The 13,109-nt window shown below is 42.8% G+C and overlaps 1 protein-coding gene across 3 annotated transcripts in view; it reads right to left on the bottom strand.

Annotated features, from left to right (window-relative positions):
* The window catches only part of LOC132887900 (protein FAM107B-like), a 338,230-nt gene that overhangs the window by 42,798 nt on the left and 282,323 nt on the right, over positions 1-13,109 (bottom strand). The window lies entirely within an intron of this gene.

Raw genomic sequence — 13,109 nt, 5'->3', positions numbered from 1 at the left:
ACCGATAGCACAATTATAAATAACTTGCTTCTATAACGGTGTCCTAAATGGACAAAAAGTATAACTGTGCAACCAGGAAATTCATTATAGTTTTAACATGAAGTCTGTTTTGTTGAAGTTATCAACTGTTCACTGATGGAGACTTGAGTGCAAAAAACTGTTCATGACAACTGCAGTCCTAAGCCATCGTAGCGAGAGGTCTAGAATATAGCAGTACCAACATGCTGTCATGATACAATTGTTGAAACTACTTTCTAAACCGAGACAAAAGCCATGTCAGCTCTGCTTCCACTAAAACCCATCCCTCAGACATGCAGGTTTTTCTGTATCTCTTGAGCACTGTGCCAGAGTTCACACTGATGTCCCGGTTAGTAAAATCCAAACCACCTGATCTCCATAAAGAATGATGTAAAACTCAAGACTCGTTGGTTAGTGTGCATCAGGAGAACACATGCCTGGTTTGTGTGAAATCTGTAAGGAGGTACTGATTTCGTACTAAGCATTAGAGGGAAGGGGCTACTGGCTTTAAACGCTAAACTGGTATCAGATTCGACATTTTCTTATTAGAACCTCATCTCATTATCTCTAGCCGCTTTATCCTGTTCTACAGGGTCGCAGGCAAGCTGGAGCCTATCCCAGCTGACTACGGGCGAAAGGCGGGGTACACCCTGGACAAGTCGCCAGGTCATCACAGGGCTGACACAGACACAGACAACCATTCACACTCACATTCACACCTACGGTCAATTTAGGCCAAGTTTACATTAGACCGTATCTGTCTCGTTTTCTTCGCGGATGCACTGTCTGTTTACATTAAAACGCCTGGAAATGCCAGGAAACGGGAATCCGCCAGGGTCCACATATTCAATCCAGATCGTGTCTGGTCCGGTGCTGTGTAAACATTGAGATACGCGGATACGCTGTGCTGAGCTCTAGCTGGCGTCGTCATTGGACAACGTCACTGTGACATCCACCTTCCTGATTCGCTGGCGTTGGTCATGTGACGCGACTGCTGAAAAACGGCGCGGACTTCCGCCTTGTATCACCTTTCATTACAGAGTATAAAAGTATGAAAATACTGCAAATACTGACGCAAATACTGCCCATTGTGTAGTTATGATTGTCTTTAGGCTTGCCATCCTTCCACTTGCAAGTGGTAAGTGACGCGCATGCCCAATATGCACTGAGATCACACACACAGCGGCTCAGTCCCAAATCACTGCTCGTGCGCTTCACTCGCGTGCTCTGTGAGCTGCGCAGGGCTGGAGTGCGCACCCTCCAGAGGGCACTCGCTGTTCAGGGCGGAGTGATTTGGAGCGCAGGATGCCTGCGGAGCCGAGCGTATCCGTGTATTGGCGTTGCTATGTGCACGCGAATCGTGTATTGGCGTTGCTGTGTGCACGCTAATCGTTTTAAAAACGTTAATCTGATGATCCGCTGATACGGTCTAATGTAAACCCTACCTTAGAGTCACCAGTTAACCTAACCTGCATGTCTTTGGACTGTGGGGGAAACCGGAGCACCCGGAGGAAACCCACGCGGACACGAGAAGAACATGCAAACTCCACACAGAAAGGCCCTCGCCGGCCACGGGGCTCGAACCCAGAACCTTCTTGCTGTGAGGCGACAGTGCTAACCACTACACCACCGTGCCGCCCCTTATTAGAACCCGTACCCAGTATTTCATGCTATGAGTGTGCGTGCGCGCACGCAGTAACTCTGATATTGCACTGAACGTAAGCCACAATGTCATCATGCAGCCTTTTACATAACTTGCTGATTCAAACTGGCTGAGACCCAGAGCTCTACGTTACTCTTGGATCAAGAAAGAGAGATGAGTGCACTCCTAGAAATCCGCAGCAACGTTAAAAATATAACATCATGTCCACCTGGTTTCTTTTTTAATTTGCTGACAGGAAAGTCGAGAGAGACATAATAATTAGCTTGATAAACAGCTTGTTAATTGAACCGTATTGCATTAGAGGAAGCAAAATGGGGGAGGAAGAGAAAAAAAAAAAACTTGTTTGTACAACAGTGGCGTTTAAGACACTTCCTCTGTGTGCGCGCAAACTTCCTAATTGCTTGCAGTAGTGTTTGTATACATGTGATGTTTTGCTTGGAAATAGTGCTGGTCATGCTGAAATGGGAAGGTGATAAGATTATGACTTGCGCCATTTGTTAAACACTTGACACGCAACATGCAAACATGCAAGTTTGCGCACACAGAGGAAGTGTCTTAAACGCCACTGTTGTACAAACAGGTTTTTTTTTTCTTCCTCCCCCATTTTGCTTTCTCTAATGCAATACGGTCAAGTTCTTTTCATCTGGTTTTAAACAGAGGAAACAACAACAACGCCTTTATTCATCACATCTGGTGTAGTCATTAGCACTGTCACCTCACAGCAAGAAGGTTCTGGGTTCAAGCCCAGTGGCTGATGGGGGCCTTTCTGTGTGGAGTTTGCATGTTCTCCCCATGTCTCTCTGGGTTTCCTCCGGGTGCTCAGATTTCCCCACCGTCCAAAGATATGCGGTTAGGTTAATATGGGGCAGCTATGGCCTGAAGTGCCCTTGAGAAAGGCACCCAACCCCCAACTGCTCCACAGGCGCTGTAGCATAGCTGCCCACTGCTCTGGTTATGTGTGTGTGTGTTCATTGCTCATTTGTATACGCGTGTGTGTGTGTTCACTGCTTCAGATGGGTTGAATGCAGAGGAGTAATTTCACTGTGTGCTTGAGTGTACGTGTGACAAAGACTTCTTGTTCAGTCAAGTTCTTTTCTTCACATATTACAGCTTCTTAGAAAGTTAGGGTCAAAGCGCAGGGTCAGCCATAACAGGGCGTCCCTGGAGCAGGCAGGGTTAAGGGCCTTGCTCAAGGGCCAACAGTGGTGCTGGGGCTTGACTCTCTGATCAGTAACAGAGGCTTTAACCACTGAAGCACCACTGCAACAATAATGATATGCACAGGGATGCTCAGATACAGGTAATTCAATATTAATTAATACCCACCCTCCTACCTAGCCACCTTACTCAAAAGTTTCGACACCCCTACTGATTTCATAGGTTTTTCTGTATTTTGACTACTCTCTACACTCAGTGCGTTTACATGCACATAGAGAGAATCGAATTTCTGCCGTTGCTCGACTGAAATCGAAGTTCAAAATGCTATGTATACACCTTAATTCGGCTGAAATTGAACCGAACTTGATTTCTCGGAATCGAGCTACACGACCTAGATTATGCGATTTCTGCCGAGCTACTTAGTGCATGTAAACCCTATTGAGCTACGTAGTCGAGCTACTTACTTCAGCACTGCCCCTTCCGGAAGTGACGAGTGACGAGACCACAAGCGGGAAACACAACAGCCTCGGTCGGCATGACAACGAATCATGACAACGGCATGAATCTTTTCTTTTTGTTTAAAATTTAGCTCACTTACTGTATCACCAAATACATCTGTACAGCTGTTGCATAGCTGTGAATTGTGTACATAAACAAGTCACTGTATTTGTGTATATATATATATATATATATATATATATATATATATATATATATATATATAAAAAATGTGTGTCCAACATCTGAAGAATGTCAATAAAAACAAAACAATTGAACTTTTTGTGTTAAGACACAAGTTAAATTGTAAGCAAAAAATGGACTTTAGAAAAATATACAATTGTGGAAAATAAGTTGTCTTACAAAACAGTGGTCTGCGCAGGACAGTTTGTAGCCATACAGTCTGTTAGAGCAAGCCTAACAGCTTGAGCACGGAACTGCCAGTGTTGCCAGATTGGGAGGTTTTAAGTGCATTTTGGCGGATTTGAACATGTTTTGGGCTGGAAAACGTCAGCAGTATCTAGCAACACTGCTGATAACTTTGTTTATACTCTTGAATAGCTCTTCATGACGACAACCGGAAGTGTACCAACACAATGGGGCGTGTAGCGCCACCTGTGGCTCGGGTGCACAATGTACCTCACACAATAGCTCGATTAACTTGTGTGCATGTAGGATTGGATTTCTCTGGCACCCCTGCTGGGACCCTCAGCTCGATTACCGACAGTAGCTCGATTTGGATGTGCATGTAAACGCACTGAATGTAGACCAATACTGAAGACATCAAAACTATGTGGTAAACATAATTATGCGGTCATATTCTGTGGGAATTAAAGAGAGAAACAACAGCCCATCATTACTTTCAGACATGAAGTGTCTGAAATACAGTCTTAATAAAGAAAAAACATTGAATTAGAAGGGGTGTCCAAACTTTTGACTTGTACTGTACGTGTTAGTGATGTGTTTTATGTATATAAAATTAAAATCTCTCACACAACATACGATGTTTATAATATAAAAAGAACATGTCCTCCTATTATAAATAAAAATTAAATATGAGCATAAGATGAGTAAAGCCCTTTCGGACATGCTGCTATATTGACTCTCAACTGGTATCTTTGGATCTGGTCCAAATCATACATCACTGATGATTTGCCTAGAACAACACTTCCCAAAGGGTTTCATTTCCTTGCTTTAAATGAGTTGTTAAACTAGCTACCACTATATTTCACAACTACTTCTACACACACACACACACACACACACACACACACACACACTTGCCTAAACAGTCATGACCACAAACGCATACATACAGATTGATGTTGCGGAAGAAATGCTAAAAGAAATGGGGACTGATGTCTTACATGTTGGAAAACATCTAAACAACTGAATTCGCTCGAGCAAACTTATAATACCGAACTCTGCTTTAAAAACAACTGAATTGTCAGTGCTAAGGTTATGGCGGGGTCCAAACTTGTCTTTAGGTTGTGTTCCTCCCATGTCCAAAATAGTGTCTTGCTCTAAATTTTCTGCAAAATACCAAAAAGTGCACTATAGGTCAGTGGTCTCAAAAGTAGCCGGTTACCGGCGGCAAATCGCCGGCTATGGCTTGTTATGCCGGCGGCTATTGTCAGTCGAGTCACAAAATTTAATATTAAATATTTCTGACAGCAAAAAAAGTTGTGAACGTAAATTACATCCACTGTCATGTATGTCCGTTGCCGCGTCAACTGTGTTTACATCCTCAACATGAGTGCAGCCATTACTGCCGCCTGTGCTGCCAGATTGAGCAGTTTCCCGCCCAATTTGGGCGGTTTTAAGTGCATTTTGGCGGGTTTTGAACATATTTTGGGCTGTAAAACGTCAGCAGTATCTGGCAACATATTTTTTTACTTAATACAAGAAATTAATGGATGCCAACGTTTTTGCCAAAATGGTATTTTATTTTCCATTGTTTAGGCAGCTTCAGCATCATACTGTGAGATTCTGTTCAAATTGTTTTTTTTTTCTTCTATGAAGCCTGAGCCATTTATTTTATTAGTTTATAATTATTGTTTAATTTAGTCTTCAGGAGAGACTGCCTGCACACAGTACTAGTATTAATAGTTTTTTTCTTACATGAAAGCTGAGGCATTTATATTATATTTTAAGGTAACTTCATGTTGTGCTGTGAGGTTCTCTGCACTTTAACTTTTGAACCAACAGGTGCATTTGGATAAGTAAAGCCTATTTTTCTGCATTTTTGTAGTCCTGGTAATCTTTTATATTGGTAAAATTGTTTATAGGTCCATTTCTCAGTGTCTGTTTTTTTAATGAACAGTTTTTCAGAAATAACTTAATATTTAACATATCACTCAATTTTAAACAACCCCCGCGCCTCCCCCATGGGCTGCCCCCATAGTTTCCAAAATTTCTGTGGGAAACACTGGCGTGCGTAACAACGCTAATCAAGCTTAAGCTAGATGACCCGCCTCAAATACCCATCCCGGGTAAATGTTATCCCAATTTTAGATGGCCTGTTCCAAACCATCCCGCCCCATGAAAAATTAGTACTTGCATATCTCTCTCTAATATATATATATATATATATATATATATATATATATATATATCCCTGCACGCTTTGCGTGCATTATGTCTGCCACTGGCAGACATTTTACCATTTTGCACCCTGCTGTAAATTATTTGTACCCTGCTATTCTCCCAAACTTTGAAGCCCCTGATAGGTACTAGTGCTGAGTACCTAAACTCACATTCAGGTCTGGACTCAAGTCCAGAGGTTCAGGTTCGGACTTATAAGTCTGGACCTGAACCCATGGCTTGTGTGAGTAACTAAAGGGAACTTATCGTAAGCCAAGTAATTATCAATTGAAATTTTGAAATAAACTCAATCAACTCAAATTCAAACTCGTCCGGTTTATTGTGTTCCAAGACTTCCAACTTGTGTCTACATTAGGGATGGAGAAAACTAAAAAAAAAAAAATCTTGACCGACCACCGAGCCTCATTAGCCGGTTAAAGTCGGTTAACCTAGGAGTTTAAAATTCTAGAATTGGAATTATTAGAATCTATTCTAAATCTAACTGCAAACATCCGCACATTCAGTCCCAGTCACTGCCCTCCACTCACATTACCTTTTGTACAGCGCCAAACATTTAGTCAAACGCGGCACTGATGTCGAGGGGTTTGTATTGGAGCGGAGGACAAATGGCTCCAGCTTAGAGACGGTTTCAGTTGGCCACGATGGCGTTGAAAATAAAGTCAAGTGCTAGAAGAAGTACATAACATTCAGTGATGGGAATAACGGCGTTAAAATAAAGGCTGTTATAACGCCGCGTAATCTAATTAATTAGCTACAATCGTTATAACGGCGTTACCAATATCAACACGCCATTACTGCATGGTATTGAAGTTGCTCTGAAGCCGTCACCGACTTGGCTCACAGACATAAAAGCTGCGTTTGTCACTCCCCCTCCAGACACCGCTGTCATTTCATTCTCTCCCCTTCCCTCCAAAAGTCGGCATCTGCGCCTTTAGTTATCAAGAATTTCCTTGATGTTACGTACCTGGTTAACATCGTAGTAAAACGTAATCCAACACTGAGACTTTTCTTTCGCAGAGTGGCAGCTGTCTTCAACTGGGGCGGGAGGGCGGGACATGACTGAATGGGTGTTTCTGATTTGTCAGCTGTCGTCCTTACACCGCATGGCATGCCCCAAGAGTTTACAACACAGAATTCCAGGTTCTCCGCTCCAAAATCGGCAGCTTCAAAACGATTGATTTTTTTTTTTTTAAACCGACAACCAAAAAAAATTAACCGGTTGACGTTGATTCGGTCAAACGGTCATCGGTTAACATCCCTAGTCTACATTTCTCTACAAAGTATAAATGTAAAAAAAAAAAAGTTTTAGTTATACACTTTTTGCCACTTAGTCTACAAATGACTTATGACAGCAACTACAATGAACTACTACAAAAGTACAAACATTTATTTCATTTACCAAACTAAAGTAACCAAACAGTCCCTGAGCTGGCTGAGCCTAAATCCCTAAAACTTTGCTGAAAGGTAGAGTAGACTATACGCATTACACTACTATACACTGTAGTGACTGTACAGTCTAGAGTGATCACACTGCTAGCTTCCCTTGACGTCACACAGATCTCGCGAGCAGTTGCGACATTTTGCGAGACTTTGTGAGTTCAGTAATGGCCGCCATATCAGAAGCCGACACGATGTTTTTCGTCTTCTCAGCGCAAATTTCTCGATCTATGGAAGGTTTTAGATGGTTTAGAACAAAAAGGAGAATATACGTAAGTGCTAGTTTTTTTGCAAGTCCAAGTACCGGTTCCCGACGTTCCGGTTTTAACCAGACTTGAACCGAAACTTTTTACAAGTCCAGTACCGGTACGCAGCACTAATAGGTACTCAACCATACATTCACCCCGAAGATATCACGAACCTTTGTGGGATTTCACAAGCACAGGCTTTCATCTAAACCGGGGAACAGGGGCGCTGCGCCCTCTTACTCTCGGCGTGCGCCCTCTTACCGAAATGCCGATTGAACCCCAAGTCACACTTAAGCCATGCACTTGTATGCTACTGCACAACATGCAATCTTTCTCAAAACGATCTTTTCTCCGTGAAAACATCCCAGCAACACCACGTGACAATGTGTCTGATCATCAAATACGTTATAATTACTCCAAAAATATTCCAATCATAGTAGATACACTGCCAGACGGTGCAAAAACAATCCGAATTGGCGTTTTCCAGACCGAGGCGACATGTTTGTTTACTTGTCGCGGCTGCTCTTGCGAGATTTGACATGGGTTACATACAAAGTCAGCTGACTTGTAGAGCGAGATTACTGAATGACCTTTCACCCACCGGCGCGGGAGCTTTTGACAGAAGGAGTTCGCGAGTTGTTTTTGTTGACACTTGGGCATTTAAAGATGTCATCCCGCGGCACGAAACGGAAGAAAGCCAAAGACTGTCCGGGGCAGAAGAAGATTACTTCTTTCTTTTTCAATGTTGACAGACAATTTGTTACAATTTCCCTCTCAGATAGCCTCAGAATGTCCCATTGGAGCCTCAATTTTTCAAAGGCTTCGCACGGCGGAGGGGGGGGGACAACTGGCACCATCCCCCCCGCGATTCGCTCCCTCGCCATGGTGAGCGCCCTCATACTAAATTTTTCTAGAAAAAACCCTGCAAGCACACTAGATATTCTACACTATATATTTGTATAGGATTACAAAATTTTCAGACCATCAACAGAGTAAAGACTGTGTTTTACAGTAAACAGGGCGTCAAGTCACACGTAGCACAGGTTCCTACTGAAGCACCGCGTCACTTTCTTACACCATAACATGTTGGAACCTGCAACTCTATGGAGACGTGGGGTCTCAATGGAACACACAAAAAATCCTGAGTAAGGAAACAAAAATGGGAGGGAAATACAGCAACATATTTCCAGTGTCTGTTTAAATAACTGAAACTACATAGAGAAGGCCTAGCATTCCACACAGGGTTTTTTGTGGTTATTTATAATTTAAGATTAAAGGGAAGATAAAATGTCAGCCAGGACAGAATGATAAGGTATTACCCGTTCTGGATTACCCATAGACAAAACAGAGCAGCAAGTAAGGATCACCTCACCCACTATGGTATTTTCATACAGACATCCATTCTGTCCCACGGAAATCTATTCTCATAGATAAAACGCCTAACGTAATACTGTTTATAAAATGTACATGCTCACTTTCACAACCAGACCTTTTCCTGGTGTGTAATGTGTGATAAACCCGTGTTTCTCAACCAGTGGACCACGAAGCACCATCTAGTGGGCAGCAGGGCTTAATTTGAGCCGGAACAAGATCCGGAACCTCCGTCGTCGGATCCGGCAGCTATTTTCATTTCATTCGGTGTTCCGGCAGCTATTTAAATGGATCAGATCACCTCCGTGACCATCACAAAGGGGAAAATAAATAAATAAATAAATAAATAAATTTGTTTAGTGTTCAGTTTTGATTTTGATATCTGTTGTTGATTTCTCTCCTATGACATCCACAAAATCTATGTGAAAGGGGAAGAGGGAGGGGGGGAGGGACATGGGGTGTATACTTCCGCTCAATAGAACACCGGGTTTTTTGTAGCCGTTAGCTTGCGCTGTGGAAAAAATGGCAAAAAAACCAAGAAAGCTTACTAAAATTTTTCAAAAGTCCTAGGACAGCTGGATCCCAAACGACCTAAAAATGGATGACGTTGGACACAGTGACACTGCACCAGCACCTGCTGCAAGTGTACCAGTCCGCGGGAAAAAGTCAAAAGTTTTGACAAAGAACATGGCGAAAAGGGAAAAAAGGTGACTGGTAGGCTACCGTACATTTCAACAGGAATGGACAGAGGAATTCGCCTTTGTGGGGTGAGAGGGTCCTGCTTTGTGTCCAATAGGCCTATACAATGACAAGATTGCATCGATGAAACAATGAAATAAAGCGGCACTTCGAAACACGCCAAGCTACGTTTGCGTCAAAATATTCAGCGGGGGACAGGAGGAGGACGGCATGGCAAGAGCCTCTTCATTATGAAAAAGAATATATTACACTCAAATTGTTGGTCATACGTAAAAATGCATTTTAGTTGTATTCAGAGTCACTTTTTATATATGGCTTTCACGAAAATGTATTTGAAAATGTGGCTTTCATGGCTCTCTCAGCCAAAAAGGTTTCCGACCCCTGCCTTAACGCATGTGTGGAGAGCGAGAGTGAACTTGAGTGCCTGTTTGGAGAACATTCTGAGCGTTGTCCATTGTTGTCCAGGATTTGATAACTGGTGCTGTTGCAATACATGCCATGCAATAGGCGTGTGTGCGTAAAGTTATAGGAAACCGCCCCCCGCCTTTTTTTTGAGTCACCGGACCCACCCACCTCCTGCGTTCCAGCCCGGGACCTCCCACTTCACAAATTAAGCACTGGTGGGCAGCAAAATCCCCCCCACCCCAAATCAAAGCGAATTTTTACTCATAGTAGGGTACAATTGCTGGGTTGCATCAGACATCACATCTGCCTCGTTAAGCTACGGTCACACTCCAGTTCGCGATGCTTTGCAATGGGTTATCGATGAAAATGACGCATTTTGGTGGTGATGTACACGTGAGCTAGAAGTTGTGGTCACACAGCACGTGAACACTGGCGCTCACGGAATGCTTTGTGCGCACGCTTGGGACCCAGTCATTATAGGAAACACCTGATACTGATTTGAGCGCATTCAGCACACAGATACGGACACTGTTTTCACGAAGTATTATCATTACCACGGTCACATTTGTTTCTAGCCATGTTTATAACGCTGTCTAAATACTCTGCTTTAGGATTCTGCTTTCTGTTTCGATTTTGTAAATATCACGCCTGCTAACAAACACTCTTCCTGCACTTAGATCCGGCTACCTTGTAGTGTCCTGATCCGCAGATCTTTAACCCAGCCACATATAAAAAGTTGTATGCCTCCATGCTCTTCCGGGTTTTCATCTGTGTCCCCGTGTAGAACGATGTCTGCAGCACCAGGTAGTTTGAGATGTCGGGGAACTCAACAGATGGATCATTTCCCAACTCATAGAAAAAAAATCCTTCTTTGTTAGCGTGTAAGGATCTAATCCCATTGCGTGGTTTCTATATCCACTTCTTTTGAGTGGACTTCCTGGTTTTAATAACTTGCTTGTTTGCTGAACACAAACATGGCAATAAGTTCTTGTGTTAATCAACCAGACTCCACTTTTGGATCATTAATCCCTTTTGACTGAGAATGCCCTGCATGCATGGTTTTATGTTGGCTTCTGGCACATCCATACAGTTTTAAATACAACGCCTACAATTAAAGCCAGCTGGGTTTTATAGCATTTATTTAGAGCATATACGCAGAGCCATGGCCTCACTTTCGTTTATAAACGCCTTGAGACCTCAAGAATGGCACAGGAATAGTTTTAAGCGTTAACGATAAATCTAATATAGTAATTTTACGATTAAAGTGATTTATATAGGTAGCGGTCTGAGTGAATGACCTTGATGTCCGTAACGTCACAGCAGGAAGTCTATCGGTCTCGTCGCCATTTCCGCTATACTAAAACACAGAGCTGACTGCAACTCCAATCCTCCATTTTGAGCCAATTTATCGCCATGCCACGTAGATGTGTTGCTGGTGGGTGCAGCAACACGACAGAAGGTGGATTTATGTTGCATTCATGGCCCAAGAACTTTCAAACTGCAAAGATTTGGACGCGGTTTGCGAGAAGTTCACGGGCACATTGGGTGGCTACGAAGTGGTCTCTCCTCTGCTCTGCACTTTTTACTGAAGATTCGTACGAGACCTCTGATCTGTTGAGGAGCGTTGGCTATAGAGGATGTGCAGTCACGTGACCCGTCCGTGTATACTCCGCCATATTGGACGGCTTCAGGATTGTTTACCTTGCGCGAGCGTAATGGATCCAGGGAGTAATCCCCAAGAAAATTCAGAAAATACCCCATCTACATCGTGCGATAACTTGTCTAAGTTTGTTCAGCATCAGTGACCCGTATTGCTCGGGCAGTGACCTCCCCACGGTTGTTGCTAAAACCTGTGATGTCCCGTTCCATCCCGGGTTTTAGTAATTGCCTGAGCCAAGCAGTAATGGCGGAGTACTCAGTATGAAGAAAAGAGAGAATGAGTGGACCAGCCGTCTGATTTCTAAACTGGATATTGCTGCCATGTCGCCCTTACGTGGAAGAAGCGAATGAACGGAGAACTGAATGAACAACTGAAAGTCAGATTGTTTCAAAACAATCGGCCACAAGATCGGCCTTCAAGAAGTGAGAACACAGACGGGTAAGCGCAGACTCTCGTTTGGATACAAAAACACGCTGTTTACCTGCATTTAGATTAATCCATGTAACTCGTATTGTGTGTTTAAGTTACGGGTATAAGATTATTTAAATTTGCTTCAGAATGTGATTGTCTCAGTTCATCTGATTATTTAATTCGCCTTTTACGTTTTATCAGTGAAAATGCATGCATGTACATGTATGCTGCAGAAGTTATAGCACCTATCCTGTTTTAATGAGGGTCAACCGACAATCAGTGAAGTCAAATCAGTCTTAGTTGAGCAAGTCGGTAACGCTATTTCTTACTTTCACCATAAATTTTTATTTATATGACTTTGGTTTATAGCTGTCAGTCTTAAAACCGGTTCCCGCTGTGATGTCACACATTCAGGGCTGGCTGGCTCAGCGGGGCAGTTCGAATGCCAACTTTGCAGTCGATTTTAACTCTCAAAAATATATATATTTTTTATTCCTATTTATGCAGCATACAAGAGTCAAGGATGGAGATACTATCCACTCAGAAATTTATTTAAAAATAAAGTCTCTGCGTATCTGCTTTAATTCCCGGGCTCCCATCTGGAACAGGGAGTGATGCTGCATCCCATTAATACACTTTAGAACAGATTATTAGATTCTAATAGAATAGATGAGCCAAAATAATTGGGAGTCCTTTTTAATGGGCCCCGACTTGTTACAAGCATGAATAGGTGGGCCTTAGAGTAGAAAAGGTTGTGAACCTCTGCTATAAACTATTGCTGTACTGAAAAAGCAGCCACTTCCCCTGCTTCTGTCCTTTGCTTCACTCTAATTCTCAATGGATCTGGATGCATTTCCAAAATGAGCGAATGCCAGACGGATACAAATATAACGGACAAGGAATATCTTAAATTTGCTCTATATGTAATTGTACATGT

This window comes from Neoarius graeffei, chromosome 6 (assembly GCF_027579695.1).
Source record: "Neoarius graeffei isolate fNeoGra1 chromosome 6, fNeoGra1.pri, whole genome shotgun sequence".
In the NCBI taxonomy this organism is placed as follows: Eukaryota; Metazoa; Chordata; class Actinopteri; order Siluriformes; family Ariidae; genus Neoarius; species Neoarius graeffei.
The sequence above is the reverse complement of the archived record's forward strand: the minus strand, read 5'-3'. Positions and strand labels throughout refer to the sequence as shown.